The sequence below is a fragment of the Myodes glareolus genome, chromosome 14 (genome assembly GCF_982192425.1).
Source record: "Myodes glareolus chromosome 14, mMyoGla1.1, whole genome shotgun sequence".
NCBI lineage: Eukaryota > Metazoa > Chordata > Mammalia > Rodentia > Cricetidae > Myodes > Myodes glareolus.
The window spans coordinates 14,098,318-14,113,144 of NC_142039.1; the positions used below are offsets into that span (position 1 = coordinate 14,098,318).

At 39.4% G+C, this 14,827-nt stretch overlaps 1 pseudogene; it reads right to left on the reverse strand.

The window, feature by feature from the left end:
• Positions 1-439: 439 nt before the first annotated feature.
• Positions 440-800, reverse strand: LOC125417587 (small ribosomal subunit protein eS25 pseudogene; annotated as a pseudogene).
• Positions 801-14,827: the final 14,027 nt, after the last annotated feature.

Sequence of the window (14,827 nt, forward strand, 5' to 3'; positions counted from 1 at the left end):
TTAGACAAATAAAGGAGCTAAAACATTAAATTCATAGAAAACAACATGGCTGTAAATCTTTGATGCCTTGGGATAGGCCTATTGAGATATGGTCGCAAAATGATAATCACAAACTCAAATCAGACAACTGGACTTATCAGATTAAAAATCTTTCGAGCACCAATAATATTCTATAATAAGTGAAGAGACAGTCCACAGATGACAAAAGGAAAAAAAGAACATATTCTGGTCAGATGCTCGGTTGTTAGAAACAGGGTTTCATAAATGGGGCTCTGTTTCTTAGCCGATGACAATGATCCTAAATGTCAGAAACAACATCTATGAAAGTGTAGCAGCGTCTGGGGCAATAGCCCAGAAAGCTCACATTCACCAAGCAATAAGACATTTTTTTGATTTAATAAAGTGTTACTTTTCCAAATGTACACCTGATTGAACCTGTTCACGTATCTTCACCGGCAGCTGGGGACAGCTCTGCCCCTTGTGTTTCTGGTGAAAATCACGTGGGTTCTGTGCTTTGAAACCAGCTCGGTAAGTCCTTTACTGCATATGTCCTGCTATAGGGCTGCCCTGGCCAAGGAGCCGGGAATCTTCACAACTGGAGTAATAAGCTTACAGTTGGGAACTTCCTTCCAGAGTTCGCCCTATGGCGCTTTGTCAAACAGGACTAGATTGTTGAGCTAGACCCAGACTTTGCCTGTGGACCACTTCTCTTTGGCCTGGCCACCAGTCTTATTCACTGGTTCTTTATTTTTGGCCGACTTTCCAGCATCTTTCTTCTTCTTGTCATTCTTGGACAGCATGATGGCACTCAGAGAGGGGTAATGACCACTGCAGCCTCCCTTAAAACAGGAATTTTTAAAGCGAGAGATTCATTAAATACTAAGAGAATGCTCCTCTCAAAATCCAGCTTCAGCATAGGGTTTGGTCATGCTTTTAGGCTGGGACAGAGACAGTTTTCTATTTCCTGCTTATTGCCCTAGAGCCCGAGGACGGTGACAATCAGAAGGGTTTCAGCACGGAGAGTGTGTGCACAGGTCAACAATTTCAAAGGACAGTTGAAAGCGGCTTTTGAGCAGCCACTGACAATGGATTTGGCTTGAGCATAGGGTCTGGTAGGTTTCTAAAGTGTTTACAACTGCTTTTAGATTCAAATGCCTACAGATGTGCTTGGCTGGTTTGTCCATCTCTGTCTTTTATGTCACCCTTTGCCTAGTTCCCACATCTACCCCATGCTAGATCTTCTGGTCTGTGTGTGCTGAGCATAAGTGCAGTGCTTTACAATGTTGATTAAGATATCATATATGAAATAAAATAAATTGCAATTTTTTAATTTGATGAGTAGATTTGAGATTTAATTTCAGTTTTAAGACTCAGCTTTTTAAAAATTACAAAACTAAATGGCTGTTGAATAATTTTGCTTAAATTTGAATTGAATTAAATTAAAATATATATTTTTAAATTTATATTATTATATAATTATATTATATTAATTATACAATTCATTTTTGTTTTTTATTCATGATCCTATTATTATGAAAATATTTTAAGTTTCACTTTTACAAGAATTTATATTTGGGATGAAAGCATCAAGTTTTAGGCACAATGAAAATGTAGTAATTACATCACTACATAATAATCAAAACACTAAACATACAGAATAAAGAAAGAATATTAAGAGCTGCAAAGGAAAAAGGCCAAGTATCATATAAAGGCAGACCTATCAGAATTACACTTGACTTCTCAATGGAGACAATGAAAGCCAGAAGGTCCTGGTCTAGTGTTAGGCAGACATTAAATAAAATCTATATAATATTGAACCTGTAGGCAATGAATATATTCATCAATCGCAGAATCATCTGGGAATTCTTTTTAAATTCTGCAAAGTGTCATTCCTTCTTTCCACTGCTTTAATTCTACCCAATAAAGTTTTAGAGGTTTTAGTGTCTAAACTTTGAATAGCTCTCCTTAAATTTATCTTTGACTTTTATATTTGTTGATGCTATTTTACATGGAATTTTTAAAAACAGAGTTTTCAAGTTTATTAAGTAGCAGTAGAACAGGCTTTAAAGTTTGGTAGAGGCATTTAGAGAGACAAAGAGACCCTTTTAACTTTCTCCACAGTGACTCTGTGTGGCTGTGTGCATGCTCTTGCAGGAGACCTACATTCCCAGCACCTACATGGAGAGTCACAATTGTAACAATGTTTTTGTTGTTGTTCATGGTTCTGTGTGCATATGACTCTGTGGCTCTTTAAATTACATAATTATGTTAGTCAACGAATATAATGTCAAAGTTTACAGACTATGCAGAATTTAGAAATTGAGCAAATCTTCAAATTTGAAATATATCTGATATACCTTTAAAGAATTTTCTTCAAAATTAAAAATAAATATTTTTATTTTCTTTGTATGCATGTGTATATGTGCCCCATGAGCATGCCTGATCTCTGCATAGGCCAGAAGAGAGTGTCAGATGCCCTGAGACTGGAGTGATACTCCATGTAGGTGCTGAGAACACAGGTCCTCTGAAAGAGCAGCAAACATTCTTAACCATAGAGTTATCTCTCCAGACCCCTGAAGAATTTTCATTTGTAAATAAAATGGTGAGGCAGATTTATGATGTACCTTGTCTAGATTTAGGATGAGAGGGATGTAATAAACTCAAGACCACAAACATTCTGACCCTGTGTGAGAAGAGCTCACTGTTTGTAAAGTCTTGAGGTCAACACAATCTCTGCTACTTATTTTTTTCCCTCGAGACAGAGTTTCTCTGTACACAGCTCTAACTGTCCTGGAACTAGCTTTTGTAGACCAGGCTGGCCTCGAACTCATAGAGATCTTTCTGCTTCTGCCTCCCAAGTGCTAGCTTCTGATAGGGCCAACCTCAGAAGAAATAGCCTAGATAATCTTATAATTGTTTCTCATTCTTTTGTATGTCTTTAGTCTGTAATTCTCATTTTATTCTTGTCATATGCATGACTGCTAGAACTATATGATATTGAATATAACTTCTGATGATAGCCTTATCTTTTTCCCAATTTTGGGGACGTTTAAATATTTTACAATTAAGATTAAATTTTACTGAGTCATCAAATAGAGAATATACTTTCTATTTAAATTTTGCTATGTCTTTGTTGACATGAATGAGCAATAAAGTATCATAAATACCTGTTGGGAGATTTATTTAAACAATTGCCTCACAATTTTTTAATATATTACTTAGCTTCCATTTAGTTTTTAAAGAACCTACTCTTGTGATCTGGGGAGATAGCTCAGTTGATAAAGTACTTGTTGAACAAACAAGAGGACTCTGGTTCAAGCCTCAGTTCCATTTTAAAAAGAAATATAAGAAATATTGTTGATTATTTGTACCTCCAATGCTAAAAAGCTGGAGACATGAAAAGCTCTGAGTCTTGTTGGCAGCTGCCTGTTCAGGTGAATAAGTGAGCTCCAGGTTCAGTAGAAGCTTCTGTCTCAAAAAATAGAATGGGTACTGATCAAGGAAGACAGCCAACATCAACCTATGGCATCCAAATCCAAACCATATACATTCACCCACATCCACCTGCACTTGACATTCACATCCAAACACACATGAGCAAGTGTATACACACACACACACACACACACACACACACACACAGAGAGAGAGAGAGAGAGAGAGAGAGAGAGAGAGAGAGAAGAACTTCTTGCTATTTTATATATCTTCTACATCGGATAATTATTTAATTTTATTATGTCATACTTATTTGTATATTTCCCAAACTTTGAAGAAAACATTATTATAGTTTTGAATCAAAAATAGAATGCATGTTTATTCAATTCGTATCTAATGATTTTTTTGTGAAATTTGATAAAAATAATTTCACTCTACATGCTATTTATGATTATTCTCAAACATGTGTTTCAAACTTTATACATACTTATTAATTTTTAAACCTATTACAATACCAAAAATTTGCTTCATTTCTTGTGAAATTATATATCACACCTAATTATAAAACAAATAAAATTAACAAAATAATAATGTAAAGTATATGTGATCCACCCCAGTGATGTATGGTAGATAAAAATGCTAAGAAAACTACATGTGCAGGGTTATTTATTATATGCTCAAAGAATGACGTTCTTTCTGACTTTTTGTTTTGATTTCTGAAACAGAGTTTCTCTGTGTAACAGCCCTAGCTATCCTGGAATTGCTTTATAGACCAGGCTAGCCTTGAACTCACAGAGATCTGCCTACCTCTGCTTCTAGAGTGCTGGGATTAAAGGTGTGCATCACCATCACCCGGTTTCTTTCTGAATATTGGGATCAATGTCATGTTTATAGTTAGAGGATACACTGTTGAGAGAACAGGCTCCCTTTGGAGATTAGGTCACAAGAGGTACGCAAGGGGTCATAAATGTGAGGAAATGAGGGAAACCACACTCGACAGATAGAGAAATACAAATAGAAATACAAAGCAGAGCCCATAGTGATGCCCACAGAAACTTCCAAGGCCAAGCTGGTGTTGCAAGGTATGAAGTCTTAACTCTTCACATGGCTGCCCTCTGGACAGGTATCCAGGTTCCAGCAAGACTTCGGTGCAATTGGGCTGGGGAATGAAAGACACTTTAAAAAAGATCTGGGTAGCACACTGCATTGCCCATCATACTCCAGTGTGCAGGGTGTGGCTCAGTCATGGAAACTTGCATAGGATGCTTAGGATGGTCTCCAAATATCGCAACAACAGCAACAAAAAGAATAGGCTACTTTAAGCTGAATAACTTGGTTCTGGGTTAATCCATCTTTCTTGATAGTTCTTGGACTTTGTCTGTAGAGTATCCTATAACACAATGTCAATGGTAATATGAAGAGTCAGAATTTATACTTCCAAAAGCATTTTATGGCTTCCATTCTGACCCTTTGACATTGTACACTTGTGAATATAGTCCTTAAGGGATCTTTATCCTGATAACTTAGTCTATGAACTCAAAGGAAGAGTGTATTTTCAAGTTTACCATGGAGGAAATCCCAGACTTTAGGTCATGGCTTTCTTCCGCAGTGTTGTTAAAAAATCTTTCAGCTGCCATGAAGGTTATTTTTAAATACTTTGAGACTAAATCAACAGAGAATAGCTTTTAAAACCTGGCTGCTTTATTTGAGTAGCCAGGTGATGGATGCTTTGAAGTCCTTCTGGATATCCAAATTAGTCTCACATGGAATTGACTTTCCCTACATCGGACAGAAACCAAAAGACAATAGATACCTGCTTACTAGTGAAGAGTTTGGTCTTATGACTAACATCATACTCCATTTTAAAAGAAGAGTATGGCTTGATTGGAAGATCGGACAGACTTCATTGATATTAGTCCTGTTTAGTGCACCCCCGACTCAATCACAGGTAGTAACATAAAAGAAGAGATAAAAGAAGTACCATACGCTAACATGTTACCAATTTTGAGAAAAGTAGCCTCTGAGCATTTCCCTCCGGACTGCAGTCACTCTGCTTTGAACGATCTTTTTCTTCATTCCGTGACACAGTGACTCTCTTTTCCAGTGCGATAGATACGGACACAATTCTTTCTGTAAGGTAGACTATCAATTCATAAATCGTGGCAATTTGTGGTTGAATTCCAAATTCCTATGAACTAGGCTCTGTTAGTTCTTCCTCCTCTTTCCCAGTGGCTCATCCTGGAAGAGCATCTGGCATGTGGAGGCACGGGGAAGAGAGGGTAAAGTGCAGTGGGAAATCTGTCGGGTTCACAGGGCAACAAATCCTTGGTCAGCCCCCACCATTATTATTCTGTAAGAGTATGAGATGAGTTCCACTCCCCACAAACCCCCACTCTGCTCCACTTCTTCCTCTTCGTACCCCTGAAATGGTATTATGTGACTTCCTCTTGCATGCAACTTAGTTAACAGCTAAATCCTGTCAAAATCAATTTGTGAATGAATAAACACCCCTAATAAACAGCATACTTTCAAAGCGCATGTTCTCAGGATTGATCTAACGTTATCCCATAAGTTGTGCCAATATCATTTCAAGTTAACTTCTGTCATGTTTAAATGTATTTACAGGCTAATGGAGCAGTTTGCAATTTCACGAAACCTACACACTACTCAGATATACAGCATACAGTGGATAAATAAGATGTCCGAAAGGTATCTGCAGTGAACGTTCAGGAAGGGGTCCCTTTCTCACTGCCCTCACTTGCAGAAGCTATCCTGGGAGATGAATGTGCCAGGATAAGTTATCTGAGGCTCATAAAATCTTTTCCAGAGATTGAAATAAAGTCAGTGCTTGCAGAAGACAAATCAATTGTGACATTTCTGAATAGAGTGCGATGCATTTAATTAGCACAAGACATACTGGCAAATGCTGAATTACCCAATAAATCACTGAATGCTGGAACCCATACAGAGCAGGAATCAGCTGTCTTGTGAGACGTACAGCAAGTGATAATAGGGCGATCTGGCCATTTGTATTGTCACTTTGACCCGTTCTCCGCTATTATTTTTTTTCTATTTTGACATTTGCACACAGGGCTCTTTTAATTATTTTAAAACCATCAGCCATCTCGGCTCCTGCCCTACTCAGAGAATATTCACCCAATATCTGCATCCGTAGAGGGCATTCAAGTCTGGTGATGCAATATGGTATGTGGGATGCCCTGGAGAGGGGGAGTCAGTGCAGATTAAGCTCCTCGGCACACATCTCCTGGAAAGGCAACTAATAGGGTCACTGTGCTTCCGTCAATTGACAATATTGAAGGTGTTACTTCAGTCATTCCAGAACCTCCCAATGCTATCTACCGGTTTGGGCAGAAAAATGACCTGCTTTAATGTTTGACACTTTTGTTTAATTTTTTTTTTAACCTAGAGCTCAAATGCTGCTTCAGACTATCTTTGAAACGCTGGAACTGAAGAATACCAAAGCTTAAATTCAATGTTTTGGCTTTTGAAAATCTGGGGAAAAATTGAAAATGAATTCCAAATGAGTCTTGCTGGCTTATGAGGACAAAGTAGAGCATTTCCTCCCATGGGGACTGTTTCATAGATAAATTGGCGATTCTGCTGGTGTTTCTTTCAGGGAATCGCTTTCCATGATATGAACACTAAAGCTGCTCACTCCATAAGCACCAGATCATAAAAATGACCTCTGCTGAGCACCACACCACACAGTCTTTGGCACCACGTTAAGTGGTACCATTCAGTGCTAGACAGGGCTGGGTGGGTGGTGCATAGACACACCCCTGACTATGCAAATGTGAGGGATGCAATGTGAGGAAACCCATCACTCATAACTAGGACTGTCAAGATGCAGTCTGATTTTCATTAGGAGTGGATACTCTCTTTGTGTTTTGGCTATATGTCTGCAGGCACAGCAGCCCAGATGTGTCCACGGGTTCTTCCTCATCAGAACGGGAAGGGACTGAGAATCTCAGAATCATCTGGAAATTCTTTTTAAATTCTGCAAAGTCTCCTTCCTTCCTTCCACTGGGTATCCTAAAATGTAGACAGGAAGGACCTCCCTTCTCTAAGGTGTGCATATGGAATAGGGAGGTAAGCAGAAGATGAAACGGCGCATTGATGGACATCTGCTACAGAAATTCTTCTTGGCTTCTTACTGTACGGGGCTAAGGAAAGGTGAGTGTCACAGCTCAGGTGGCTGAATCTTCTTTAGGCTGAACTGGTTACATCCATTTCCTTTCTGTTGCCAGTGACTGGTTGAGACAAGAAATAATAACATTCTAGCCAACATGGCATATTTGGAAGCATGCTGGACACTATCTGGGACATTTTATGGCTTTTAAGTAGAGGCCCACAAAGTCCTTTTCTGTCTCCAAATACATTTGCATGAGGTCATTTTTTAGCAATAAAGATACGGGCTTGAGGGTGAAAGCCACAGTACCCAAAGGATGAAAGGACGCATGCTCGTGACCAACCGCCACAGTACCCAAAGGATGAAAGGATGCATGCTCGTGACCAACCGCCACAGTACCCAAAGGATGAAAGGACTCATGCTCGTGACCCACCGCCAGTTTTGTCTGGCATGAAGGTGCTCCCAGGGCAGTTTGAGTATCAAAACTAAGACCGTGCCAGGGAGTTTCCTCAGAAAAGAGAGTGAAATCTTGGGTCATGTAAACCTCCTTCTCAGTTAAGCAGTTCTGCAGAAGCCCAACCCTTAGACATTAGTCCATATGCAGACATCAACAATATCGGTTACACCAGGTAATGTGTGTGGAGTGTCCATGCATGTATAGATGTGTTGCCTTTTCTCTGGGCACACATGTGCAGGTGGAAGTCTGAGGGTCCTGCACTGAAACTCAGAGCTCAGTGAAGTGGCTAGTCTGACTAGCCAATGCGCTTCAGGGATAACTGTCTCCACCTGGCATTGATGGTCTGGCCATCTGAACTCTGGTTTTGTTGCTTGAGTGACAAACTCTTGAATCACTGAGCCATCTCTGCAGTTCCAATGGTTCTTTCCTTAATCCCAAATTCTTCTCTTATACTTGTTAACCAAGTAGACCCATATTAATTAACTTGCTTTACTAGCAATTGACAATCATTCATAACCAAACATATAGTTTTGACCACTCTCTATGCTGAATTCCTGGAACTAATTATGGCCATAAAACAGGTTGAGCATGCACTAACAGAGAAGCATCTTTGACAACAACAGTGAGCAGGTAAAAAGGTGAAAAGAATAACAAAGCTTAAATCATTTGGTCCTGGGAAATTTTACTGTTCTGCAGATGTAGCTCTCATTCTGCATCTCGCGGAAGAAGGGTTGTTCTGGAGGTCTGTCACAAGGTCTAAGCCAAGCATTAAACAACGTTCTTCAACTCCCTGCTTTCTGGACACCATCACAAACACCACAATGGGTCTTTGTGGAGTGCTTGCTGAGTAATCGTCTTATATACGACTATCGCCTCTGTTTGAACACAAGAAAAAAATAAAATAAAAAAATAAATAAATGTAAAAGAATAATTTAGATGATGCAAGACCAGTGGAGTTAATAACTGGCATCATTATTATTAGCAGTAATTTATATCTGTGTTATTTCTGCCTAAGTGAGCATTGTCTTCATGCGCTCAGCCATTCACTACGCCACTGATAACCTTGTCAAAGAGATTCCTTTACTTAGTATCTTGAAGATTAATTTTATGTGTGCAAGTGTTTTCTATGCATGAATGTTAGCATACAATGCCTGCTTAGTGCTCGTCAAGGCCAGATAACAGCATCAGATTCCCAGTAACTGGAATTACAGAAGATAGTAAGCCACCATGTATATGCTGAAAATTGAACCCAGGTCCTTTACAATAGCAATCAGTGCTCTCAACTACTGGGCCATCTTGCTAGTTCTCTACTTAATATCATTAAATGCTTTCTTATTGTCCCAGATTTCCAGGCAAAGAATTTTGTTAGTCCTTTGGTGTCTCTACTATTTATTTACTTACTAGTTTTCTTTCTGCACTTGGAAGTGATTCTCCTTTAAAATTATCTGGAATAAACAAACATGCAAAGAAACAAGGAATCCCTTGCCCACCTTGCAAGTCACTATTAATGTCAATATTAGAGAGCTAAAAAAAAAAATCAACCAGAAAATTGCCTTGCTTCCCTCACGTTGGTTATTTTTAAGAGAAAGGATAAGCTATTGTGTTAGTTTCCCAGGGTTGCTATAGAAATTCCACCCCCTCCCCAACCCTAGGTATTCTAAAACAACAGAAATATATTCTGTCACAGTACGAAGGGCAGGAATTTGAAATGGACACGTTGGAGTCGGTGCCTTGTGGGACACCCTGTGCCATGCCTCTGCCAGCCTCTGGGAGTCTGGTAGGTGCAGCTGTTCTTGATGTCACTTAGCTTTAGAAACATCATTCTAATCTCTAGCCCATTTTAAGTTTTATTTCAGTGTAATTTTAATCAAATTTTATTATTTTATGGTGTGTGTCTGTGTGCATGCATGTGTGTGGGTCCACACTTATCTAAAGATCGGAGTACACCTTTTGGTGTTGTGCCTTGAGAGCCATTTACCTAGCTGTTCTGGCAGGAGAAGCGGCTTGCTAATTAGGCTGCACTGAGTGGCCAGGGGGTGCCAAGCAAGCATCCTTTGCCTCTGTCACTTTGGTACCAGGGATAGAAGTACATTCATCAAGCCCAGATTCTTTCTATGTTGAGCTGGAGACTGAACTCAGTTCCTCATGCTTGCAAGGGAAGTACTTTATTCACTAAACCATCTGCCCAGCCCTCTGCCCAGCCCTCTGCCCAGCCCTCTGCCCAGCCCTCTGCCCAGCCCTCTGCCCAGCCCTCTGCCCAGCCCTCTGCTCCATCTTTACATGGCCTCATTTTGCTGTAATTCCTTTGTATCTCCATATATCTGCAAGCCTCATACATCTTCTAAAGATGACAATCACGGGGATTAGGGTGAGCCATAATCTGTATGATTCTATCTTGAGCATCTTTAGTTATAGTCCAAGCTCCAAATATCTTAGAGGAACAAAAGTTGATTTGGGGGGAACAACAGAAGAACTGGTTACAGCCAGTTTTACTTTTACAGTCATAAAATGTATCATTTGTATTTGTTTTCCTCTTCAAGTCCCATACTCACATAGTATACTTGAACTAGGGCAGCTATGAGGTCATAGCCATTTATGTGGTCTGCCATTGATTGAAGAATTCACAGGCGGCACCTGACTGGACTGAGACTGTCAGTGTGATGCAGCAAAGGAGCCTTCCTTGCATTTAAACCTGGTCCTGCCACTTGATGTGAGTGCCCTGGATGAGGTCACATTGCGCAGTGCTGCTATTTTGAAATGTATAATCTGGCCAAAGGTGGTTGAAGTGTGTGAACGTGGCCTTATCATCTGGCAACCTCCATCTTCTAGGGAGGAGAGCATGGGCAGAGAAGAGATTCAGGCTTCTTTGAGAAAAATAGACACAGCATAGGCTTTTGATATTCAAATTAGTTCTTTGCAGCCAACATCATTGCATTATAAATTTATCTATTTGTAGACGAGGAATTAACTCAATTCTTCTGGTACTAGTGTCTATGTTTAGGCAAAAATTGTAAAGCCAGGGATTTGGGTCACTGAGTACTCTCAAAATATATAGAAAATGCAATATTCATGACTAGTGTTTCTCTAGGCATTTGGAATTGAAAAGAAAGAGGTGTAAAACATCTCTGTTTGCCAGTTACAGGAGGGACACTGAGAGAGAATAGGAAAACATTAATCAAGAAAATTTTGGTCAAAATTTTATCTGCTATATAGGATGAAAAAGTTCTTCACAGTCATTGTTTCTGCCATGACAAATGTGTGAAGATGCCCAGATCTTCAAATGTCAGCAGCACCATGCCTGCAAAGAAATCTAAAAACACCACGTTCCAGAGAAGACTCTGCCTTTCTAAGGAAAACGGACAGTGGTCAATTTCATCTTGGCAAGTGACGAAATTAGAACACAGATAGGCAGGATATTAAGTCTGCCACAGTCAGAGGAACTGTCTGGGGAAATGACATAGGTCAGCTCAGAAAACACAGCTCTCACAGGAAAGGGGTGAAGGGATTATTTATTCTATAGCCAAATAAGTGTGACTATGACCAGGAACATGGATTCAGGTTTCCCAAATCCCGTGTTCCAGTGTCACAGCATGTTTCATGAATTTTCTTTTACAGTAACAGAACATAATCATAAATCAACACACTTTTGAATATGTTGGTTAAAATCTATGAAAGTTGGTTACAGCAAAGTGGGGAAAATCGTGGAATCCTAGCATCAATTTGAGAACAACATAGTAAGAGGTGTATGGGTAGCTGTACTAAAGCAAAAGGAATGACATAACACGAGACCCAGCTATGCACTTTTACATGAAATAACCTCTAAATATGAAGACGATGATATGCAAAAGGGAATAAGGGTAAAAACCCTGTGCTCTGGAAATAGTAACTCTGGCAAAGTTGCTGTGCTATGTCAGACAATATATTTAAAGATGGAAGCACTTTTGAAAGCAAAGAAAAATACCTTAAAAGAATAAAATAAGTAGATGGCAGTACTGGATGCATACTGTCTTAGCTACTCAGGAGGCCAAGGTAGGAAGATCCCCTGAGCCCCAGAGTTTGAAGCACCTTGGGTACCACATGTGATCCTGACCAAAGAAAGTGTGTGTGTTGGGGGGGAGTGAAAATAAATTAGGAATATAAATAATTTAGCAGCATTGAGGTCACTTATACCTGTGTCATTGATATAAAGGATGCAATATTTTTGTTTATCGAGTGCTACACTCCTTTCAGGTATTAGATGACTCAATTGGCAAAGGAGGAAGTAGTTGTTGATAGTTATTTAAATTTACCTGTACATGTACTTCTACATGATGAAGAATGAGAATTTGAACACGTACTTGAACACATTGAAGTCGATAGACTAGCAAACAATACACATAGTGCAGAAGAGACTTGGGGTCAGAGATTTCTCCATCAACAGGAGGAGACAGGGGAAGCAGCCACAGCTAAGCAAATGTATACTTCTTTACTGCTACATTAGCTCCCATAGTTACACTGGCCATGGAAAACATCATGTGTAGTTGAGACCTGTGAAGCAGCTGTTAAGAACCTTCTTGAAGGTTCTATTTCAAGTTTTCCCTAATTCTATCTTACTCTTTTAAAATAAGTGGATCCACCTTATTGTTGGTTGAAAGCTAATAAGAAAAACCTACAAAGGACTTCGATGCTTTTGTGACACGTGACTCTAAGGAGAATCCTAAAGTGGAGGAATGGGAACAAAACAAAACATAGTTCCCCCCAAACTACAATACAACACCAACCTTCTGGCCACATCTTGAAGTTGAAGATATCTGCAGCTGCTTACTTTAAACTGATGTGATACTACAATAATGGGTCCTTGTCGCAATAATAGAAATTAAATGCCTAGGGTTAGACCACAGGATTTTGGGAGGTTAGGACTCACACTGATGTGCTTTCTTGAGACAAGATGTTAAAGATTGTGGTGATGCCAGGCAAATATGTTGCTGTTTAAATGACAGCAACAACTTCTTAGAAGAAGACAGGTGGTTCACTGGTTAAGAACTGATTGCTCTTCTAGAGGACTCTGGTTCAATTCTCAGTACCCACATGGTGGCTCACAACCACCTGTAACTTCAGTTCCAGGGGATCTTTCGGTTTCTGAAGGCAGCAGACATAGACAATGAACACAGACATACATGAAGACAAAGACATAAAACAAAAATAAAACTTAAAATATTAAAAAAAGGAAAGAAGCTGAGTTCTTCTTTAGCAGTTCTGAGGATTTCTTTGAGTCAATGTGCTCAATCTTCATGCCTTAAACATCCATGTAACTCAAGCCTGTTGGGGCTCCAATGCCTCAGATCAAGCACAGGCAGACACAGTATTACCTTCTGCTGGAGAAATCACTCAACAAGGAGAAGGTGGGGCTCAGTTTGGTATTTTAAGTCCCTTCAAGGTTTCTTGGAAGTATAGAAATGCAGGGATATAACTTACCACCCAAAAGACTTAGGAACCATTCTCGCTTTTAGTTTTTTTTCCTATTTCCTCTCACCTCATTTTCTCTCTGCCAGGATCCCCTATACTACCCAAGGCTGCTTTAAACCCTGGGATTCAGGGATCTTCCTGCCTCAGTCTGCTAAGTCTAGTGGAGACTACAGTCCTTCACTTTAGTAATGTGTGGTCTACCATGCCTGGCTTTAAGACACTTTTGTATCACTACATTTTTAGCTCTGATAAGTCCAATTATATATTCAACTATGATATAAAAATGGTTACTATAAAGGAGTACTGTGGAACAATGGTCTCGTACCCTGTGAAGATTTGTAACTTGTATTGGTTTAATCAATTGCTTATTGACCAGTATCCAGGTAGGAAGTATAGGCAGGGCAACCAGAATAGGAGAATTCTGGGAAGAGGAAAGGCCCAGTCTGCAGTTGTCACATAGACCCAGAGGAAGCAAGATGAGAACGTCTCACTAATAAAATGCACCAAGCCTCATGGCTAACACAGACAAGAATTATGGGTTAATTTAAGATATGTCTAAGCTATTGGCCAAACAGTATTGTAATTGATATAGCTTATTATTATTATTAATATGTGTTATTATATTATTATGTTATATGTTTAACATATATTATTATATCTGTTAATAATATGTGTTATTATTCAGGTCTGGGCAGTCAGGAAACAAATGAACAATCTCTGCTTACAAATGGTGCTCACATAAAACCTGACAGAGCTTGGGAAACAATTCTAGACACAAAAGAACAGAGTTAAGCATCACTTCTTGGTAGCAGCATTTTCTCAGGTGGGTGCTGTTTGCTAGAGGCAAGCATGCTTCATTTAAGAGAGACTTCCTGACTCAGCTTTAGCGACAAAAATCTTGTAACTCTTTTAAGAAGCCCTGCCACCAAACTTAAATGGTGTTTATGAATAGCTGACGGCATGGTTCTTGGTGGTGGCAGGGACCTTGAAGCTTCATAGAGTTGTAGCAATAAACAAGGCTTCTGTCAGTACCTCTGCCATGAAGCCAGACTCTCAGAAAACTAAGGAATGGGGTGGATCTAATCATCAAATCCATGACTTTAATCCTAGCCATATCTCTTAGCAAAATAAGACTCATGTGGTCAGAAAAAGAAATATACAGTAAAGATAAATTCAGATGAAAAAACTCTCTAAACAGTTTACAATGTGTTTAAAAAATATATGTAGGCTTTGGAGAGAAAAGAAAAAGAACAAAGTCATAAAAAAAAGAGTCCCAGGAAGAGGAAAGGCTCAGTCTGCAGTCATCACACAGACACAGAGGAATCAAGATGAGAATGTCT